Source organism: Mus musculus, chromosome 11, assembly GCF_000001635.26.
Source record: "Mus musculus strain C57BL/6J chromosome 11, GRCm38.p6 C57BL/6J".
NCBI classification, from domain to species: domain Eukaryota; kingdom Metazoa; phylum Chordata; class Mammalia; order Rodentia; family Muridae; genus Mus; species Mus musculus.
The window spans coordinates 100,819,715-100,840,140 of record NC_000077.6 but is presented as its reverse complement, the minus strand read 5'-3'; the positions used below and the strand labels follow the sequence as shown (position 1 = coordinate 100,840,140).

The 20,426-nt window shown below is 44.3% G+C and overlaps 1 protein-coding gene across 4 annotated transcripts in view; it reads left to right on the top strand.

Annotated features, from left to right (window-relative positions):
* The window catches only part of Stat5b (signal transducer and activator of transcription 5B), a 78,274-nt gene that overhangs the window by 18,864 nt on the left and 38,984 nt on the right, over positions 1 to 20,426 (top strand). Inside the window, exon 1 of one of the 4 annotated variants that reach the window (NM_011489.3) lies at positions 17,571 to 18,089. The exons of the other annotated variants lie outside the window; for them this stretch is intronic. The gene's annotated coding sequence lies outside the window, so the exon portion shown is untranslated. Of the gene's footprint in view, positions 1 to 17,570; positions 18,090 to 20,426 lie in introns of those variants that run through there. 4 annotated transcript variants of the gene reach the window in all.

The window sequence follows — 20,426 nt, the reverse complement described above, 5'->3', positions numbered from 1 at the left end:
GAGAGTGATTTCTGGGCTGTAGGATGCTCTGGGCAGGGGTTTTTCTAGTCTCTTCCCATTCTTCTGTAACAAGCAGATAATAGCAAACAGTATTTCTGTATTGTTGTTTTTAAAATGGCTCTTCTCTGTTGGCTCATCTTAGGATCTAAGACTTGTTTTTGTTTTCAGTTTTAAGAAGCAGAAAAGCGAGTAGCGATGTTTCTGTTTGTTGGCTGCTGTCAGGCAGTATCTTTTGCTGAAATCATCTTCATTGTATTCAATATTTTCAGAATTACAAAACCTTGAATTTGAGGACAGAGTTTGTTGCCATTCTTGGTGAAATGACCTGTGTTTTTAGGTAGAAACGGATGAATCATACTGTTATGTAAATATAATAAATGATACTGTTTCATCGTGCACGCGTCTTGCCAAACTACCATTTACTGGAGATGCGTGTTTGTGTGTTTGCAACTCTGAAGCCCCGTGCTTGTCTGGTGTTCATCTGACCTTCCTGCCACTCTGCAATGTGATACTTCCATTGTTTCTCATGGGCCCTCTAACCCTCTCGCTGCCTGCTGAGGTGATACCTGTGAGAGTTGCCAATCCGTGTCCCTTCCCACTCCACCAGCCAGCCCTGTGACTTCTCTAAATGTGTATTGTCTCACTTGGGACAAAGTCTGGTGAGGAATCCTTTTCAAGGAAGAGTCACTCGTGGGCATGTGACACTGCTGATACCTAGGCTCGCAGTGTCCCTTAATTAAATCCACATTGGTTTGTTTGTAACTCTGTGCATGAAGACATTTTTTGTTTGTTTGTTTTGTTTTGGTTTTGGTTTTTCGAGACAGGGTTTCTCTGTGTAGCCCTGGCTGTCCTGGAACTCACTTTGTAGACCAGGCTGGCCTCGAACTCAGAGATCCACCTGCCTCTGCCTCCCAAGTGCTGGGATTAAAGGCGTGCGCCACCACGCCCGGCGCATGAAGACATTTTTTTAACTCCTGAAGAATTACAGAAGAGAACTAAAGATAAGTTCCAAGGTGATGTTGCTGGAGGATTCTGGGGCACAGCTGTCTCAGGCTTATCACCCATGGAGCGACCACAGCGACAACTGTATGAAAATACCTTTGAGCCTAGCACATCTATTTATTTCACCTAAAGTAACTAGACGTCTGCCTTACCTTGGGTTGGGCTTTATAATTTACCATAATGGAATTTGAGATACTGGAATTTTGCTTTAACCCAATTTGGGCAACAATAAAATAAATATAGCATTCATTTCTTTTAGTGCTTTATATATTAAATCCATGATAATTAAAATGCATGAAAACAAATATTTTTATGTTAAAGGCTCAGATTACTTTTTATTTTGTTTGTTTTTGAGATGGGAATCTCACTATAGAGCCCTGATTGGCCTGAAATTTGCTATGTAGACCAGGCTGGCCTCCAACTCACAGAGATCCACCTGTTTCTGCCTCTTGCTCGTGTTTAAAGAAAAAAAAAACAAAAACAGAGGCACTGTTATTGACTTGGGGGGTGTTTTTATTACCTCTTACTCTTCTGTCTTTAAAAATACACCTTTCTCATTTAAATCAAAATTACATTTTCTTGTGGGGTATCCCGAGGACACACACCTTTAATCCCTGTACCCAGAGGCAGAGGCAGGTCTCTGTGAGTTTGAGTCCAGTCTGGTCTACATAGTGAGTTTTAGGCCAGTGAGGGCTACACAGCTAGACAGTGTTTGAGAAAATAAAATATATTAAATGATGTGCTTTCTTCATGTTCAGCTCATTTATTATTGCTATTTCTGTTGGGCTCTTGATTTATCAGTAGGATCCTCTGATAACCAGTTAGAATCATTTCTTTATTTCCCCTTAGGTATTGGAATCACTTTCACCAGACCATGGGATGTTTTAAACATCCATACAAATTTGGGACTTCAAACTTGACATAACATAATACCAGCAAGCTTCAGAATATATTTTTAAATTAATACAAAAATTCTTTGCTGCTCTCTTCATTTAGAACTAACTACTTAACTGTATCCTGGTATTTATTTGACTTTTTGAACTTAAATAACAAGTTTTTCCCAAGTCTGCATATTTTAAGGCTATTTCCAAAAAAGGAGTTCAAATGTACATAAGACTCAAGAGACAATTAAAAAACAAATACAAAAACAAGCAAACGGCCGGGCGTGGTGGCGCACGCCTTTAATCCCAGCACTCGGGAGGCAGAGGCAGGTGGATTTCTGAGTTCGAGGCCAGCCTGGTCTACAAAGTGAGTTCCAGGACAGCCAGGGCTATACAGAGAAACCCTGTCTTGAAAAACCAAAAAAAAAAAAAAAAAAAAAAAAAAGCAAACAAAACCCAATTTGGAGGTAGTGCACAGTGTAGCACATGCATTTAATCCAAGCACACAGGAGGCAAGGGCAGGCAGCAACTGTGTGTCCAAGTCTAGCCTGGACTACACATAACAAGCTTCAGACCAGCTAAGGCAACATAGTGAGTGAGACCATGTCTCAAACAGAAGATGTGAGAGGAGGTAGGGGGAGTTGGTGCTGAAGAGATGGCTCAGTGGTTAAGAGCACTGGCTGCTCTTCCAAAGGACCCAGGTTGGATTCCCAGCACCCACGTGACAGCTCACAAACCGGTCAAATTCCATGGGACCCAGCACCATCTTCTGGCCTCTGTGGGTACTGCAAGCACAGAATGTGCAGCTATACATTGCCAGCAAAACACCCACACAGGTGTTTGACATTTAACACACATATATATAATTTCTAAAAATAAAGCACCTAATTTGGGAAGCTAATTCTAAAATTTTTTCTTTATAATTCCTAGTCTAGTTTTTTTATCACTTCATTGTTATAGACATACAAGTGTGTTTACATTGCTTCTGAAGCGAGTAAAGAAACTTATCCCTAAATCTTTTAATTGTGTTATCAGGCAAAGTACAACTTAGAACCAAGTAAATGTTTGTGACCAGTGAATGACTGAGCCCTGTGATCAATCACATTTGCTTTTTAAGGTCAAGGTAGATGAGAAGTTGACCCATTAAACTATATAACCCAAAGGTTTCAACTGTTTGAGAACCAGGGAGGGGTTTGTAGACTCAGGGTAGGATCTAACAGGGGCAGCTAACAGAGCTCAAGGACCACAAGAAACGGGCAGTGTCCAGACGTGTGCTGAAAACAGACCTCCGTTTGGTGTTCGTCGGGGTCTCAGGAGAGACGTCTGTCCCTGGAGCCGCCCATTGGTGTACGGCATTTTAAAGATATGTTTTCCATGGTGTATCTCAACCACAGAGGTATCTAAGCCAGAGTAAATGGCACAATAAATAATAATTAATATGTGTTCAGGTTGTTTCCAGTTTGGCAGTGGGATGAGCATTGTGGATGAGACTCAGTGTAAGTCCATTTTTTCCCCACCCCCGTCAGACTATTCTCTTTATTGAAAGTTCTAGAATGGAGTTGCTGAGTCGTTTGCATAAACAGTGACCAACGTTTCCAAGAACTCTCCCAGTCCATTTGCCCCCCCCCCCCCCATTAATGGATGCATGCTGAGGGGTTTCCATAAGCAAGCATCAAAGCCTCTGCAGTAGAGGCAAGTTTTTGGTTTCAGGCAAGGCTGGCCCTCGCTTTCCAGAGCCTATTGTCTTCCTTCAATGTTGCTTTCCTGTCTGTATTGATCATCTAATGAAATTATCCCCAGTGCCCCCCCCCTTTTTTAAATCTTATATATTATGTGATTTTCTTCCATTTTTGTTTTTGCCATTTAACTTTGTATAAAATGCTAAAATTTTATGCAGTCTGGTTTAATTCCTTCTAGTCTGGTTATGAAGACATAATTATTAAAATATCCCTTCCAAGAGATTATAAAATGTTATATTTGCATTACAAATATTTGGGGGAGGGCTAATAAGATGGCAAGCAGCTGAATACCCCCCCAACACATAAACATAATTAGAAATAATGTAATTTTTCAATTACTATATAAGAAATGAGAGGAGGGCTGGAGAGATGGCTCAGAGGTTAAGAACACTGACTGCTCTTCCTAAGGTCCTGAGTTCAAATCCCAGCAACCACGTGGTGGCTCACAACCATCTGTAATGAAATCTGATGCCCTCTTCTGCTGTGTCTGAAGACAGCTATAGTGTACTCACATATAATAATAAATAAATCTTTAAAAAAAGAAAAGAAATGAGAGGAAATTAGCACTGTTTTTTCTTAATGATAATAACTAATATGTATATATATATATATATATAGTATATATAAGCATAATTATAGAGACAGGGTCTTACTATAAAGCTGTGGCTGGCCTGTAACTCACTTGTAGACCAGGCTAGCCTTGAGCCCATAGAGATCCTCCTGCCTCTATTTCTCAAGTGCTGGGATTGACACTATGTCTGTCCCACCACACCCAGCCCAATAATTAATATTTTGAGACTCACTGTGTGCCAGGTGCTTTGCAAATATGTTACATGGGCTGACACTTTTGACCTATAGTTGTTTCAAAATATTTGACAATTAGCTCAAAAAAAAATCCTATCATTTTTCCTACCCTTTCTGGTGTGCCAGTACATTTTCATCATATACCAAGGCTTTCTACATGTTCAGATCCCCTCCCTAGACCAGCATGTCTCCGAGTGTGTCAAAATTACTAGACAGTCTATTTGGATTGTTACATTCTTTTCAGAGAACAGTGTGGATAAGAGTGGCACATTCTCTTTGAAGTATGCATTAGAGTAGGTTGTTTTTTTCTTTGAGACAATGTAGCCCTGGCTGCCTGGACCTCTCTAGGTAGATCAGACTGGCCTTAAACTCACAGATTCACCTGCCTCCATCTTCTGAGTGCTGTGAACTAAAGGTGTGCGCCACCATGCCCAAGACTGGAATAGATTTTTTTTTAAGTGTCAAAATGACTTTACATTCCTTGAACTGATGCTGGACACTTCTTCTTTACTAGATAAATTAATTGCTAGGCTGGGCATGGTGATGCACACCTGTAATCCCAGCACTCGGGAGGCTGAGGCAGGAATTTGAATTTGAGACCAAGCTAAATAGCAAGACTCTTATCTCAAAAAAGTTGAAAAAAAAAAGTTTTGCTGGAACCGTAGACACATTTCCATAGAGACTACGTCACAAAACAGTAATTTTTAAAAATAGTATCTGCACTTTGAACTCAAACAATGTCATTTCATTCTATCGTCTCGGTAAATACAGGAAAAGGTCTCCAGAACAGCTCTGAAGGTTTTCTCCCAAGTGAAAGAAACAGACTGAAGTTTCAGTGTTATGGGTGGCTGAGCTCTGGGTGCGCCAGAAACCTTCAAGCACTGGGTGCATAGGAATATAAAATATTTATGTTCTAAAGTAGCCTATCCTGCTAGAGATTGAACAATATGATTATATCCGTAGGAGTGTAATTGTTTAGTAGTCATCACCTTAAACAGTAAGACAACAAAACCAGGTTCAGTTTAGTTCTAAGCTGGTCATGGGAGTGCATGCCTGTAATCCTAGCACTCCAGAGGCTGAGGCAGGAGGATCACCGCCAGTTTGAAGCCAGCCAAAGACTAGCTAGTCTTGAACAGAGTGACACGTTGTCTCAAAAAGACAAAAACCAATAACAAAAACCACCTGACATTAGCATGTAACCCAAAATATAAAAGTGTCAGCAAGTAATCAATATGAAAATTATCGTGAGGAATTTTTGTACTTAGCTCAGAAATCAGAAATTGGTATACACTTTATCCATTTTAATTTTAAATTTTAAGCTGTTTAGAATTCATAAAACCTTTTTTTTTTTTTTTTTTGCTTTTCAAGACAGGTTTGTCTGTGTCGCCCTGGCTGTCCTGGAACTGGCTCTGTAGACCAGGCTGGCCTTGAATTCAGAGATCCACCTGCCTCTCTTCCCCAAGTGCTGGGGTTACAGGCACACATCATCTTGTCTGGCAAGATGTCATAAAACTTTTCTTCTGGGTAAAGTAGATCCACATTTTCACTCAGTTTGTTCCCAAAAGCTGCAGTGAGCATGAGGTTTTTCGTTTGCTGTAGGGGGAATGGGAAGTTGTTGACACAGGGTCTCACGTAGTCTAGGTTGGCCTGGAACCCCCTATGTGGCCATAGGGATTAATTCATTCTGATTTTCCTACCTTTTGAGTGCTGGATTACATACATGGCTTCCTAAGTTAATTAAAATAAAATTTAAAAGTCCGTTCCTCAGTTTCAAGTGCTCGGCTTGTAGCATATGCGGCTTGTAGTGGACAAGGCGGTCGTAACCCTGGTACAGAAGTACATCAGTGACCCTTTACCCGAGGATCCACTTTGCTGAGATTTCTGTTCCCCACAATTAACTACTGTAGTCTGAAAATAATACATAGAAAGTTCCAGAGGGAAAAAAAATCCACGTGTTTGAGTTACACACTGTTCTCAGGACCATGAACTCTCACACTGTCCCGTGTGTCTCACCTGGTCCTGACTCACCCTTCCGTCCGGAGGACTTAGGACAGCATGCCACCTGCTGGCTAGTCACTGTTAGCTAGTCTTCATCCTCACATCGAGCCTGGAGAGGTTTCAAAACTTGCATTCAGCAACTCATTCCCAGCAGCTTCATGTGTACCGCAGTGGCTACACCAGTCACCCCATCTCATCCATGGGTGACCTAGAGGAGGTGAGCACAGGGCAGTGAGCAACTCAAAGAGTCATTCAACTTTCATAGCTGTTAGGATTACTCCAAGCTGGCTAGTTTTCATTTCTAGTGCTGTGATAGAACACCTTGGGGAGGAAGGGTTTATTTCAACTTAAAGTTCTACATCACAGTCCATCACTGAGGGAAATCGGGCCAGGGACTCAAGGCAGGAACCAGGAGGCAAGAACTGAAGCAGAAGCCATGGAAAAACAGTGCACACCACACGGTCTGCTTGGCCTGCTTTCGTATACAACCCTGGACCACCCGCCCAGGGGTTGCACCACTTGCAGTGGGCAGGGCCCTCCCATATCAAACTCTAATTAAGAGAATGCCCTACAGGCTCGTCTACATGCTAATTTTTATTTTATGTATATAAGTATGTACTTGGGGGTTTCTCTGTGTAGCCCTGGCTGTCCTCAAACTCGCTTTGTAGACCAAACTGAGAGATCCATTTGCTTCTGCCTCCAGAGGGCTGGGATTAAAGTCGTGCGCCACCACACTCAGCTTGCCTACAGGCTAATCTTACGGAAGTAACTTGAGCTTCTGTCCGTTTGACAATAAACTAGCCAGGGCAATTGGTCATTTCTTATTGTGGCTAATATATAACTTTAATGTAGCCATCAGAGTGCATGTATTGAGTAAACACCCAAGAGCTATATGCATTCTAGGATTTGGTCCCATCTGAGATTTTCAGCATCCACTGGAGTCTTGGAATGCATCTCCAGAGGATAAGGGACTGCCAACTGTAAAATAGGATACAGATTGTCTCCTGGAGCCACTGCCATCTAAGGGACACTGATTCCCACCCCAAGACACACAGACACCCCCACTGCACTCTGTTTTGGAAGCTGTTGTCCCATTGCATGGTGGACGTCCTGTGCCCGTCCTCCAAGCTCCCGCTGCCCACCTCCTTCTGTATGTGTGTGTAGGTGAGCGCGCTCACCAGCGCACCTCTGTGTGTGTGTGTGTGTGTGTGTATTTGTGTGTCTATCCTCACTGCTCTCCAACTCAGCACTTTTGAGATAGTGTCACAGAACTTGGAGCTCACCAATTTTGCTAGACTGGCTGGCCAGCTAGCCCCGGCGATCTTCCTGTCTTTGCCTTTCCAGGGCAGGGATTGATTACAGGAGCGTTCCTCCTGTCTGGCTTTCATGCGACTGCTGGGGATTGAACTCAGATCCTGGTGTCTGCACAGTGTTTCTCAACTCTGGGCCCCTCCCCTTTTAGGAGCAGAGAGGCTCAGTTAGGGTTGGGCGGGGGGAACACGCTGCTGTGGGGGATTCCTTTTATTATTACCAGTAGTCCTGTCAAGAAGTTCTAGTATCTTTTCCTCCAGAAGCAAAACTTGTGGGTGGGATGGTACACATCTCTCATCCCAGTTCCGGGAGACAGACCATCTGAGTTTGCTCCCCAGAACCCACGTGGTGGAAGGAGCAAAACCTAGTCCTAAAATTAACCACTGCCCTCCACACGTGTGCCATGGGACACAGGCACCCCTCCCCCAAAGATTTTTAAATTGTAATTTAAAATGTAAAAGAAAATAAAACCCTAAAGTATAAAGGCTAACTGGGGCTTTGTCGGTTTGTGAGCGACGAGGGTTCATCAGGCAGTCCCCTAGAAATCTTCCTTCTGTTTCTAATGTGTCAGTGGGGAAGTGTTGCGTGTTCCAAAGCGCATATGTGCACATGAATTTTAGAATGTTGCTCCACCTGCAAGGAGCCTGGGCAGGGGGCAGGAGGACCCAGGGAATGGGTGGTTTCACCGCAGCTTTTGAATGGTGTATCCACCAGAGCTGTCTCCAGTCATCCACGAGTCTTCCCACTCTGAGACTAAACGGCCATTCTGTTTCAGATGGGCCGAGTTATCAAATGACTGTTAGGCAGCTGGGAGGTTTGCTATTTTTGTTTGGTTACAGGATGTGTATGCGTACGTTGTTTTGGTTTGCTTTCTTGCTTGTCTTTGTGAAACTGAGTTTGCTGAGAAAAACAAAACCGTGCTGATGTTTTGAACTCGGACTCCGTTCACAAGGCACCTAAAGCTGATGATGCCCAAGGGCTGGCGAGATAACTCAGCAGGTAAGAGGCACTTGCTGATGGAGCGTGCAGGCCTGAGCTTCATCCCCCGAGAGAACCAACTCCCACAAAGTTGTCCTCTGAGCTCCACATGTGTGCTGCATGCCCTCTCACACACATCATGAGCATACATAGTCATGGAAATAATAATGCTATAGAAGTCGGTGTTTGAAACTTGAGATCTAGTTTCAAGTGAAGAATTGCTTCTCTCCAGAGATTTTTTTTTCCCCTTAGTTGATTTAGTTTGGGGAGCTACTATGGGGAAGGTTGTGATTTTCAGCCAGGCTCTAAGAGAGCTGCTGTCTCCAAGCAAGTATGAAGACCTGACCAGAGCTTCAGGGCCCACTGCAGAGCCACAGGCATGCAGGTGGTGCTAAGCCCTGCCTTCTCCATCCCTCAGCCAACCTTCTCTTTGGAACATCTTTTTTTTTGTTGTTTTGCTTTAGAGATAGGGGTCTCAGCGTGCAAGTTCACCTTGAACCTGGGAGCTTTTATGATTGCCCTGCCTCTGCCTCCCAAGTCCTGGGGTTATAGGCATGGTGTCCCTAATTTGGACCTACTTTGTTGATCCTAACAATCTTTTGAGATGCTTGGTACTAAAAGAATCCTCTGAAGAAATGGATAGAACGTCTGTGTCACTTTGAATGTGGCCTCATACCTAAGCCAAATTTGTCAGTCATTAAAATGTCAAATCAAGCACTCATCAGTTTTTACTGCAGAGTGAACTTTAAGCTGCTGCTTATTTTAGTGCAGTGCCGAAGTCAGTTCATTGTAATGTTGAAAATCTCTTGATGCCATTTAGTAAGCATCATTTATTCCTCCATATAAAATGAGGGGTGGGGCTGGAGAGATGACCCAGCTGGTGAAGCTCCTGCTCCCAACCTTGTCACCCTGAGTCCAATCGCCAGAACCTGCATGGTAAAAAAGGACAAAGGACAAATGTCTTCCTCAGGCTGTCACCCAACCTCCCCATGGGAACATGGACATTGGCACGTGCCCTCCCTACAACGTAACAAAATAATAATGAGGGATTATTTTCCTAAATGGGGAAAACACCTCCCAAATATATAATCAGGACATAATTTAGAATCTCAAATCATTTCCTTAAAGGTGAAAATTTAAGAGCCTACACTTTTTTTTTTTTGCTTTAAAGTTTATTATGTTGATTCTGCAACAATGCTGGATTAAGAAACAAGCGGTCATTTTTAAATGTTTCACTCATTTTTTATTATATGCATTTTTGCATTTTTGTTACCTGTTACATTTGTTGTGTCAGTAGGGATTGATCTACATTTTATCCCCTGGGAAGAAGAGCCCACCTGCCTCCTGTCCTGCCCCCTCTGTGTGTGGGTCCTTGAGTCTTATGGAATTTTACTCCGTGCTTGGCAGAGATTAATCTGCAGATCCTCTTTGAAAGAGGATTTGGCTTGGCTTTGTCAAGTTTCCCCGCAAGTAAAACTGCACCGCTGAGAAGAGCTGGACTGGTTCTACGCCGTGCTGCTGTCCCTGCCTGACCCCGACTTGTTTGGCACATAAAGTTGATCGGCTTTTGCCAGCGGTGGACAGATGTCCTGACTTGATCAGAAATCGCTTGCACACGTTTGCAGCCTCCCCAAAGTCAGTAATCCCTGTTGACGGGATTATTTTTTGACAAGAGTTTCAGAACTCTTTTTCAAACCCTGGTTTGGATACACAACTTCCGAGCATTTCATATAAGATACTAGAGTCCAAGTTTGGGGAATGTATGTCTGCTGTGGTCATCACTGTGTGTTGGGATCTCTGTAACCGAGCCTGCCAGGTAATGGGAGCCCAGTAAATGTGTTGTGCTTTTATAAGAGGTTTGCTCCAGTTCTGTCTATTAATGGCAAGCAGACATTCATCTCTGAATATCGCCATTGATTGACAGTGGAACACCTGGATTCCATTGATCCCCTTCAGCCTCAGCTTGGCTGGTATAGCCAGAGAGCATCAACCCTCAGGGAGACATGCCCTTGTCTAGAAACTTAAGAGACAGGAAAGCACTTGGCTTCCTTTGGATTTCAGTGTTAAAGATGGGAGGAGTGTCTGCTAGATAAAACTGTTCCCTTGTTTTAAAAACTGCAACACCACATAGTGAAACATGCTATTAAATACTTTGTTTTTGGCAAGCACAGGGAGTCTGTGCTCTGTACTGAGTATGAAACCCAAGGCCTCACAGATGCCAGGCTGGCTGTCACCAAGCTTCTACATCTCCAGCCCTGACTTCAACCATTTTCAAGTGTACAGTTCAGTGGCACTAAGGACACACACGTTGTGCAATCTCTGTCATCCAAAACAAAAATTGTTCGTTAAAGAATAACTCTCCCTTTGCCCCTCACCCCAGCCACCACCCGTCTCCCTCCTGTGTGCATGATCTGGACTCTTCCGTGTACCTCACGTAAGTGGACTCACGCAGTAATTGTCCCTGCGTCCCTGCCAGCCTCTCTCTTCCTCCCTCCTCGGAGATCTGGCAGCCCTCTCCTCCCTTGTAATCTTGTTCCTGCTTTGTGCCCGGGCCTCGGCAGAGATGCATGCACAGTAAGGATCCAGAGACAAGTTAATGCTACAGTTTGTGGCAGGCATACCACTAGGGGGGTATTAAACCTTTGAAGCTGTGATGCCTAATCAGGATGTCTGCTGGCTTATCTCCTCCAAGTCTTGCTGATAAAGCCTGCACCAACAGTAATATTGAAGATTAGCCTTTCTCCATGTTTCATAAAACAAATTGTTCTTCTTTAAACTTGATTATGGGCTTGAAAATTACTGGTACATTGATGTAATTGCTTATACAGATATTTAGCATTCTGCACACAAGGGGCCTCTGTGACAGAAGAGGCTTTGATGGCGGCCCCACTGTGAAGTCACGGTTAGGCCTGAAGTCGAGGCTTTGCTGGTTGTTTCTCTGCACCCCCATTCTCACTACATTTTCTTTCTTCTCTCCCCTCCCCCTTCACTACCCCTCCCCTCCTCTCTCGTCTCTCTTTCTCTTTTCCCTTCTTGTTCATTCTAAGTTTTTGGCGTGGTTGGTACAAAAGCATCCAGATCCTCTGCGCCAGTCCCAGCCCTTTATTAGTCCACTTTAAAGGAGCGATGCACAGAGTCCAGAGTGTGAAAGTGAAGGCTGGGATGTCTGTAACGTTCTTAGAGCTACACCAAGGAGGGGAGGAGATAGTCTTGGAGAATGATTTGAAAAGTTACCTGTGTGCTAAGTGCACTCGGGGATGGAGGTAGGGGAGGATCAGGAGTTCAAGATCAGCCTTCACGACATAGCAAGTTCAAAGCCACCCTGTGCAACATGGAACCCTGACTTTCAAATAGAATCTTGTTTTCTTTGGTGCTTGGGATGGAGCCCAGGGTCCTGCGCTCTCCTACCACTGAGCTACATCTCAGCTTCTGGTTCTGAACTCTGTGTGTGTGTGTGTGTGTGTGTGTGTGTGTGTGTGTACAAGTGCATGTGTGTGTGCGCCTGTGTGGAAGGCATAGATGATCAATCTCAGGTTTTTTCAGGAGTTGTCCACCTTCTTTTCCTTATTCTGTGTTCCTGTGTGTGTGTGTACATATATGTACATATGTGTGCGTGTGTATGTATATGTAAAGACAGGAGGTAATTGTCAAGTACCATCCTTGATTGTTCTTCCACCTTAATCCTTGAGACAGGATCTCTCACTAAACCCAGAGTTTGAAGATGCTGCTAGTCTTTCTGGCTAGTTTGCCCTGGGTTATCTCCATCTCCCAAGGCTAGAATTACAGATGGCCCCTATGCATCTGGACATGTATGCGGGCTCTGGGGATATGGACGTGAGTCCTCTCTATTGTGTGGCCAACACTAACCATTGGGCAAGCTCCCAAATTGTTTATCTAGACAGGGTCTCTTACTGGCCAGAAAGCCTCGGGGAGCCACCTGTCTTAAATCCCAGTCCCCATGGCTGGCATTCTAAGCATGGCTTTTTGTGTGGGTGCTGGGAATCAAACTCAGGTCCCTGTGCATGTTCAGAAGGAAGCTGTCTCTTCAGTCTCTGACTGTGGACTAGATTTATTTAATTATGTGTGTCTAAATGGTTTTTGCCTGCAGGTGTGTATGTGTGCCTGGTCAGAAGAGGGCATGGGATCCCCAGAACTGGAGTTAAGACAGTTGCAATCTATTATGTGGGTGCTGAGAATTGAAGCCAGGTCCTCTGCAAGAGCAACAAGTGCTCTAAACCACTGAGCCATCTGCTCAGCCCCAGGCTCTGCAGTCTCAACCAGAGCTCTGAACATAAGCTGTGCTGGGGTGCTTTCTTCCCTTTGTCCTCCGTTCATTTACATCAGGTAGACCCATATTGCCTGCCTTGGCCCTGTTTCTCAGCCTGTAAAACATTAAGGCCAACAGTTCAATCCAGAGCCATAAATGTCTCGACTGAAGCCAATGGGATGTGCCTTTAGAGGTCCATTTTTATGGTGTTTTCAAACACAGCTGCTAAGGTACCAGAGATAGAGCGAGCACCCGACGGTGAACGCTTAACCGTACTCGGGTCATCCTGGAACAGTGAAAAATCGCATTGAGGAGCTCAGTGGCACTGGTACCCTGGGAGCATCCTCCCACCCTTCCTGTTTAAAGAGGAACTGGCATCTATAGCCGTTACCGCCCCACCCCCACTTCTCCCAGATTTAGATTGCATGTGTGTATAAAGTTTACCAGCCACAAATAGGTTCTGTTCCCCCACTCCTTGTTATAGGGCCTTTTTTTTCTGTTCAATATGCTTTTATTGGCACCTCCTCTGGTGTTCTTTACAGCAGTAGCTAATTAGTGACAGCTTTTAAGCAAGCAGCTTGTCATTTTTGGCAGGGACAGGGGACATCTATAGCTAAGTATACCATACTCGATGGAAATACATCTCGAATCTAAAAGGCGTCTGTAGTCAAAGGTGGCTGCTCCTACTGAAATATCTAAAGTTGGCATGGTGTGCTGAGATGGCGAACTCTCAGGGGGTGGGGGGGATGATTACATGGGTTCTGTGTGTGACAGGTGTCACTGTGAGCCCTGAGTCATCCTCCAAACCTTCATCTGCACTGGGGATGTCAGACCTCGTCATGTTGTTTTGGCATAGTAATAAATCTCTCTGGGTGGCATTTAGTGGCAAGCATGGTGACCGAGGAGTGTGCTGTTGCTGTTGGCGAATGCCGTGCCTACCATTTATGCTCAGCTTCTTTCTCACAGTGTCATTAAAGGAACCGGTTTCGTTTGCTTGGAGATGAAGGGAATTTTCTTGAGGCTTCAAGCTCAGCTCAGCGTTCTCGCAACCCATGTCATTCTTTTCCTCTGGAGTCACGGCCGTGAGGTGTTAGCTCTATTTTCCAAACTTGTCACGATGTTTATGGATGGTTCATCTATTGATTAACGCTAACGATGAGTCAAAACCTCCGTCAGAGTTTCTATAAAATGTGATTCACTCCCATTACTCCTCTAATAAGGATACAAATAATGTGTTAAAAATAACACATTGAAGAAAATAATTGGCCTGCTGGCTATTCCTCTCAACTTGGTTCCCTTTGTGACATGGAGATCCGCTGAAATGATATGTAATACTCAATTACCAAATACCTACCATGTACCGAGCGGAGTGAGGGGTAAGCTGGAACTCTAGAGTGGTGGTGCAGTCTGTCTGTTCAAAATGAGGTGCTCAAAATGATGAAAGACACAGCACTGTCGAGGTCCCGTTTCCCACTGAGGCGTGAAAGAGTACAGGGGACATCTTTCTTAGGAGCTTGATATTGTCAGATGTCCTCGCTCTCAGTTCCCCGTTTTGCCATGTCATGCATAAGGGACAATCCAGAAGTTGTCTTCCATTATCTGCTTCTTTATAGCATGGCATGGTAAACTCTGAGGATTCTTGACACTCATATTTAAAGCACACGGAGATAGCAACAAAGTTACTTCTACCATCAGTATTTAGCAGCACAGGAACTTACTCCTTCTCTTTGGTTTCAGGTGCCCCAGCTTTAGATAAATGGAAGTTAAATTATTGCTATTGTATGAACAGTTTCCCAGGTGGATGCCCAGCTTCAGCCCCCTAAACCAGCCAGTCCTATCCTGCCCCCTGGGATAGTTGGTGGGTTGTTTTGTCATTGGTGTGAGTGACTGTCCCTTTATGAAAGCCAGAGCTGAGCATGACCTGGGATTAGTGTTGGCGATGAATAGCAGTGCAGCTGACAGGCATCCGAACACACCTCACTGCCCATTTTGACCCAGGAGCTGTCTGAGACCGAAGTATTAACCTCACCAGAGAGCTGCCCTCTCACGGGATGGTCCTCCTTTTGTTTACCTTCACAACTCCAAGCCTTTAGCTGACTTCTGATTGGTTCAGAAAGATGAAGATGCACCAAACTCTCCTCTGGCTTCCTCCAGTTGTACTTGAAGGCTCCAGAAAGACCTGATTTAAAGCTTTCTTTTGGGTTGGGTCTCTTTGGAAGTTGCACTCTGGGATAATTTATTCTATAGCTTTTACTCTAAAGCACCCTCAAGACAAAGAACTACTTTGGCTAAATGAGGATTTTTTTTTTAATTTAAAAAATAGTGTGTGCACGTGCGTGTGCGTGCATGTATACATGCATGTGTGGATGTCAAAGAATAACTGTAAGAGTCAGTTTCCTGTTTCCACCTTGTGGGTCCCAGGAATCAAACTCGGGTTGTCAGGCATGATGGCAAGTGCCTTACTTACTGACTCATCTCGACTGCCCTTAACTAAGTGAGGATTTTTAATGAGCAAAGATGTGAGGCTGGGCGCATGCTCTCAGAAGGTCTGAGGCCTCTTAGGGAATCTGAGAGCCCTAACTCTGAAGCCTGTTGCCTCACCTGTAGCATAGTGACACTATTAGAGACACCACGGGTGTTCTTGAGAGACTTACTGAGGAACATGCAGCGCACACAGGTGTGTGTGTGACATGTGGCAATACCTCCGTGGTATTTTTTCATTCCTTCTGCTCCTAGAACCACTGTTTCTCCTGCTAGCTTTCTCCCCTGGGTGCAAAACCCCTGCTGCTGTAAAGCAGAGACAAAAAGGAGTGGAAAGTAAGAAGCTTGCTTTGTGTCAGACATGAAACAGTTTCTAGTGTGCAGCTTAATTTAGCCTATGTAACAAGTTTTTCACGCCAGGAGCTCTCAGTTGTCTTCATCTCGAGCTGGGTGTTCTGAGTCTGGGGTTAAGTACTCCATCATCAAAGCCCAGCTTCTGTGAGGACTGCCTCCCACAAAAAGCCTGCTATCTCTGTTGCCACCACAACCTGAGAGAGAGTAGTTAGAAACCACACGGAGCTGATGGCATGCCATGTGAGCATCTCAGAGGGACTTGTCACGTGTTCTTTTCTTTTCCTCTGTGTGTGTGTGTGTGTGTGTGTAGGTCAGAAGACAACTGTGTAGCATTCTTTTTTGTTTGACAGGGTCTCTCCCAGGCCTGGAAGCTCCTCAAATAGGCTATATTATCTGGTTAGCAACCGTGTGTCCACCTCCTGTCTTCCCATTGCTGAAATTAAAAACACTCATAGCTATGGGGGTCTAGGGATTTGAACTCAGATTCTCACACTTCCTAGACAAGTTCTTTACCAACTGAGCTATCTCCCCAGTCTAGCCCATCAACATTTTCTTGCAAGACATATGTAGACATTTAAAACCTTCATTTTTCTTCCTTCTCCTTTGCACGAGGAAGGATCTTATCTTGCTGCCTCTAGGAGAAGCGAATGCAGACTCTCCTATAGTTTGGTGCAATTTTAATTTACAGAAGTCTATGCCAGAATACAATGCTATTGGGGTGGGGCACTAAAATCTTCAGCGTCATTTTAAGCATTTGGAATTACTATCTGAAGAAGACCTTACTTGTCTTTTTGCTCGTCGTTTTAGTGGTCTTTTCTCCATGTCTAATCTCAGAAGCTGTGTGCGCATTCTCTGTGGCCTCTGGGGTTTTGGTATTGATATCCCGGCCATCACAGATGACTGGGCTTTTGTTTGTTTGTTTTCTCTTAGTTTTCAAAACAATTTATTGATTTTATTTTATGTGCATTGGTATTTTACCTGCATGTATGTCTGAGTGAGGGTGTCAGATACCCCGAAACTTGAGTTATAGACAGTTGCAAGCTGCTATATACGGGTGCTGGGAATTGAACCCAGGTCCTCTGGAATAGTAGCCAGTGCTCCTAACAGCTGAACCATCTCTCCAGCCCCATGGCTGTTTTGAGAAAACAAAATGAATGTGAGTTTGAGAAAAGTTTGACATTTTAATTTTGTCAATCACCTAGAGATTTGAAATGTCACTCTTATCACCAGATTACTATCATATTTTTAGATAGAGGCTTCTGGCTTATTCATGTAAAATGTAGGAATGGGGAGGCCAGCATGATGGCTCAGTGGGTAAAGGTGCTTGCCACCAAACCTGAGGACCCAAGTTTGATTGCCAGGACCCAAACGGTGAATGGAGAGAAGAGCAGAGGACAGACTCTGTCCTCTGACTCCCACACGTATGCCATGGCCCACATGCACCACACACAAAACATACAAAAGAAATAAACAATTAATCAAAATCTAAGATGGTTCCTGTCCTGGTTCTTAATGGTGCCCTTGCCATTTAGAAAGCGTGAGGCTTTATGATCTAACCTCTTTCAGCTTCAGCCGAGACCCTTCAGTGGCAGAGATTGTGGGTCTCCATTTGCTTGTTTTTCTTGGGAGCTTTACTGGAAACAAAATGTGATTGCGTACTAGCTGCGGAGGGGAAGTTGGCTAGAACTCACAGCTTTCTGTTTGGTCTGTCTGAAGCAGCTGACCTTTTAGAAGGAAATCGCTGCTCTTTGCTTCTTCCTGTAACATCGCAGCCAGTGAGCAGTGAACGAGTGTAGACAGAGCTCTGCCTCTAGCCTGGCTGCCCAAGCCCAAGCCGTTAGAAGCAGGAGCCCCTGCGCAGTGCCTGGTCACGGAGCTGAGCTGTGTTTAGATGTGTTGGCTGCTGCGTGGTGAAGGAAGACCCGTCTCCAGAAAAGCAATTTAGGCAAAAGGGATTCCGTTTGATGGCAGAGTCCCAGTGCTAGAAAGGTAGCGAAGGTGGACAGCTTACAGTCTCAACTCATTTCGTCGTAAATGTCCTCGTAACGACATTGATTCTTCTACCTGGATAACCTTTTGTTTGTTTGTTTGTTTGTTTTTGTTTTGTTTTTCCCCTGTAACCATTTTTTTTTCTGACAAGAAAACATTTTAATTTTCTAAGCAAGAAGCATTTTTCAAATACCATGTCTGTGACCCAAAGTAAAAATGGATGATAATTCATGTAAATGTGTGCAACATAGCAACCTGAACCTGCACGCGATTCGGGCTCTGTAGGTAGGTGGTGCTTCTCCACTGTCTTCTCTGTCTGTTTCCTAGGTTGACTGTTGGTGGCATAGACTGTCGAATGAGAGTGAATGGACATACGCGATATAGGATGAGCTCTTGTAGTGCTAACACTTAGACTGAGGCAGGAGGACAGCCTTGGACCTCGTAGTTACTTCCAGCCCAGCCTGGACGACATGTAGGCTCTTGGTGCAAAGTTGATACGAACCAAGAAGACCTGTTTCTGCCACTTCCATCAGCTTTTGAGTAGGAGCTAAGTCAGGAGCTAACAGCTGAGGGATTCTGTTACCTCATCTCGTCCTGACAGCTTTCCAGGGGCCTTGACTTGTTGTTCTTCACTAGCCATGGTTGTCATGCCGTCCAGATGTGGGCAGGTGTGTGATTCATGTGCTAGAATTGTGGCGTGTGTGTGTGCGTGTGTGTCTGTGTATGTGTGTGTGTAAAGGAATTGTGCTGTTCTGATGGTTTTCTGTGTTTCTGGTTCTGTCTGCAGTTGCTGTAAGTTCTTTGGCCATGCCAAGGGTGAAAGGGACCTGACAGGACGTATAAATAGACATCGGTTCTACATTCATCCTAGCTGCTAGTAATCCTGACCCACTACTTGAAAACATATTAAGTTGCTAAGTATCTGAAAGTGATAGGCTCACATTCCTTTAAAGAAATATTATGACTAAAGTTCTACTATGTCATGTCCTACTTAAGTCAGGGATGTCAGTCTGTAAGGCAGTGTTGGGAAATCCTCTATTCCTGTGTCTGTAAAAAGAACTAATAAGTTGTGTGTGCATGTGTGTGTCTGTGTGTGTGTGTGTGTGCAAGGTTATATGTGCACACGTATGTGCACATGCATCAGTGGGAGGCCAGAAAGTGCTGGATCCTTCTGAAATAGAGTGACAGGTGTCTGCCCAGCTCGTTACATGGGCTCTGGGATCTGAACTCTGGTCCGCACTGCTACACGCCACACTCTTTTAACCACTGAACCCCTTTCTCTAGCCCCTTTTCTGTGGGTTTTTTTTTTTTGAGTCTTTGCCATGGGGACTCACTATGTGGCTCAGACAGGACTTGAACTTGGGATCCAGTCACCTGAGACCTCCAAGTGCTGGTATTACAGCCTGTGCTAACCTATCCGACTCTTCTGTCTTTGCGCATCAGTTTAAACTTGGTGTCCACGGGATGCTCATCAATAGAGTGTCTTGTTACTAATCTTATATTTCAAGTGTTATATTTTGAAAAGCTTATTTAGTTTGTGATATGGGGATGGGAATCAAGCCTATGGCTTCACTCATGCTAAGATCACATTCCCAATTGCTCAAGTTTTAGACACAATTTAATAACTGCAAAAAAAAAAAAAAAGATCAGGATACCGTTGCCTAATGTAACAGGTGCTCACACTCTTTAGACCTCCTCAGATTTTTCTTCAGTAGCCTTTTATGCATTCTCTTCTTCAAAACACTTTTGCTACATTCTTTTCTTAATCCTCAAAGACGTGTTGACGTGGTATTTGTACTTCAGCGTGGTTGCTTCCCTATTTGACTTAGATGGCTCTGTGTCATTCCACAGGTTAATACGCGACCGCTTTCCCGTTCCCCCATTTCATGTTATTTCCAGTCTCTCTGTTTAGCTAGTGGTTGTCCTTAAGAGTTGACCTAGAACAAAACACTCTTCAAAGCAAATTTTCGCTAAGTGGAAACAGAACTGTAATTCTCAATGGGAAGAGAGAGGCCATGAATTTTAACGAAGAAAATATTGAGAACATGTTTCTTATTTTCTGTAACACAGATGCCATTATTTACGGGCTCCAGCAAATGCTTGCAGCCATCTGGAAAATGGTACAGTGGTAATCCTCCTTTAATGGCTGTTCAAGTCGCTTGTTAGGCTTGGACTCAGGGACGGTAATGCGCAGGCAAGGATGCTGCATCCTCCTGCCCACAACACACAGCCGGAGAAGTCCAGAGTTTCAGTGCCGCTCAGAACCAGTTCCAGAGGAGACACCAGTTGCTAGTTTAGTGTCCTTGTTTTCCTCTTTTGAAATGTTTGCTCTTAATTCTGATTTTGAAAATAAGTAAGTTATTGTCCCGGGAAGTTGGAAGAACAGAACGGTGTGCCCCAGGCCGACTTCACCAACTGTGAACAGTTGCCATATCTGTGTTATCACTCCCCCGCACACCACGCTTCCCTTCTTTTGAAGGTGAAGATGAAGGCTTCATGACCCCTTCGACTCAGAGGCTGTAGTACGTGCACGGAGAACTAGGGCATCGCCTAGCACGACCTCAACACGTGTCACTCTCAAGAAATTCAACGCTGACTCGAGGGCTGGGAACGTGCCCTTGA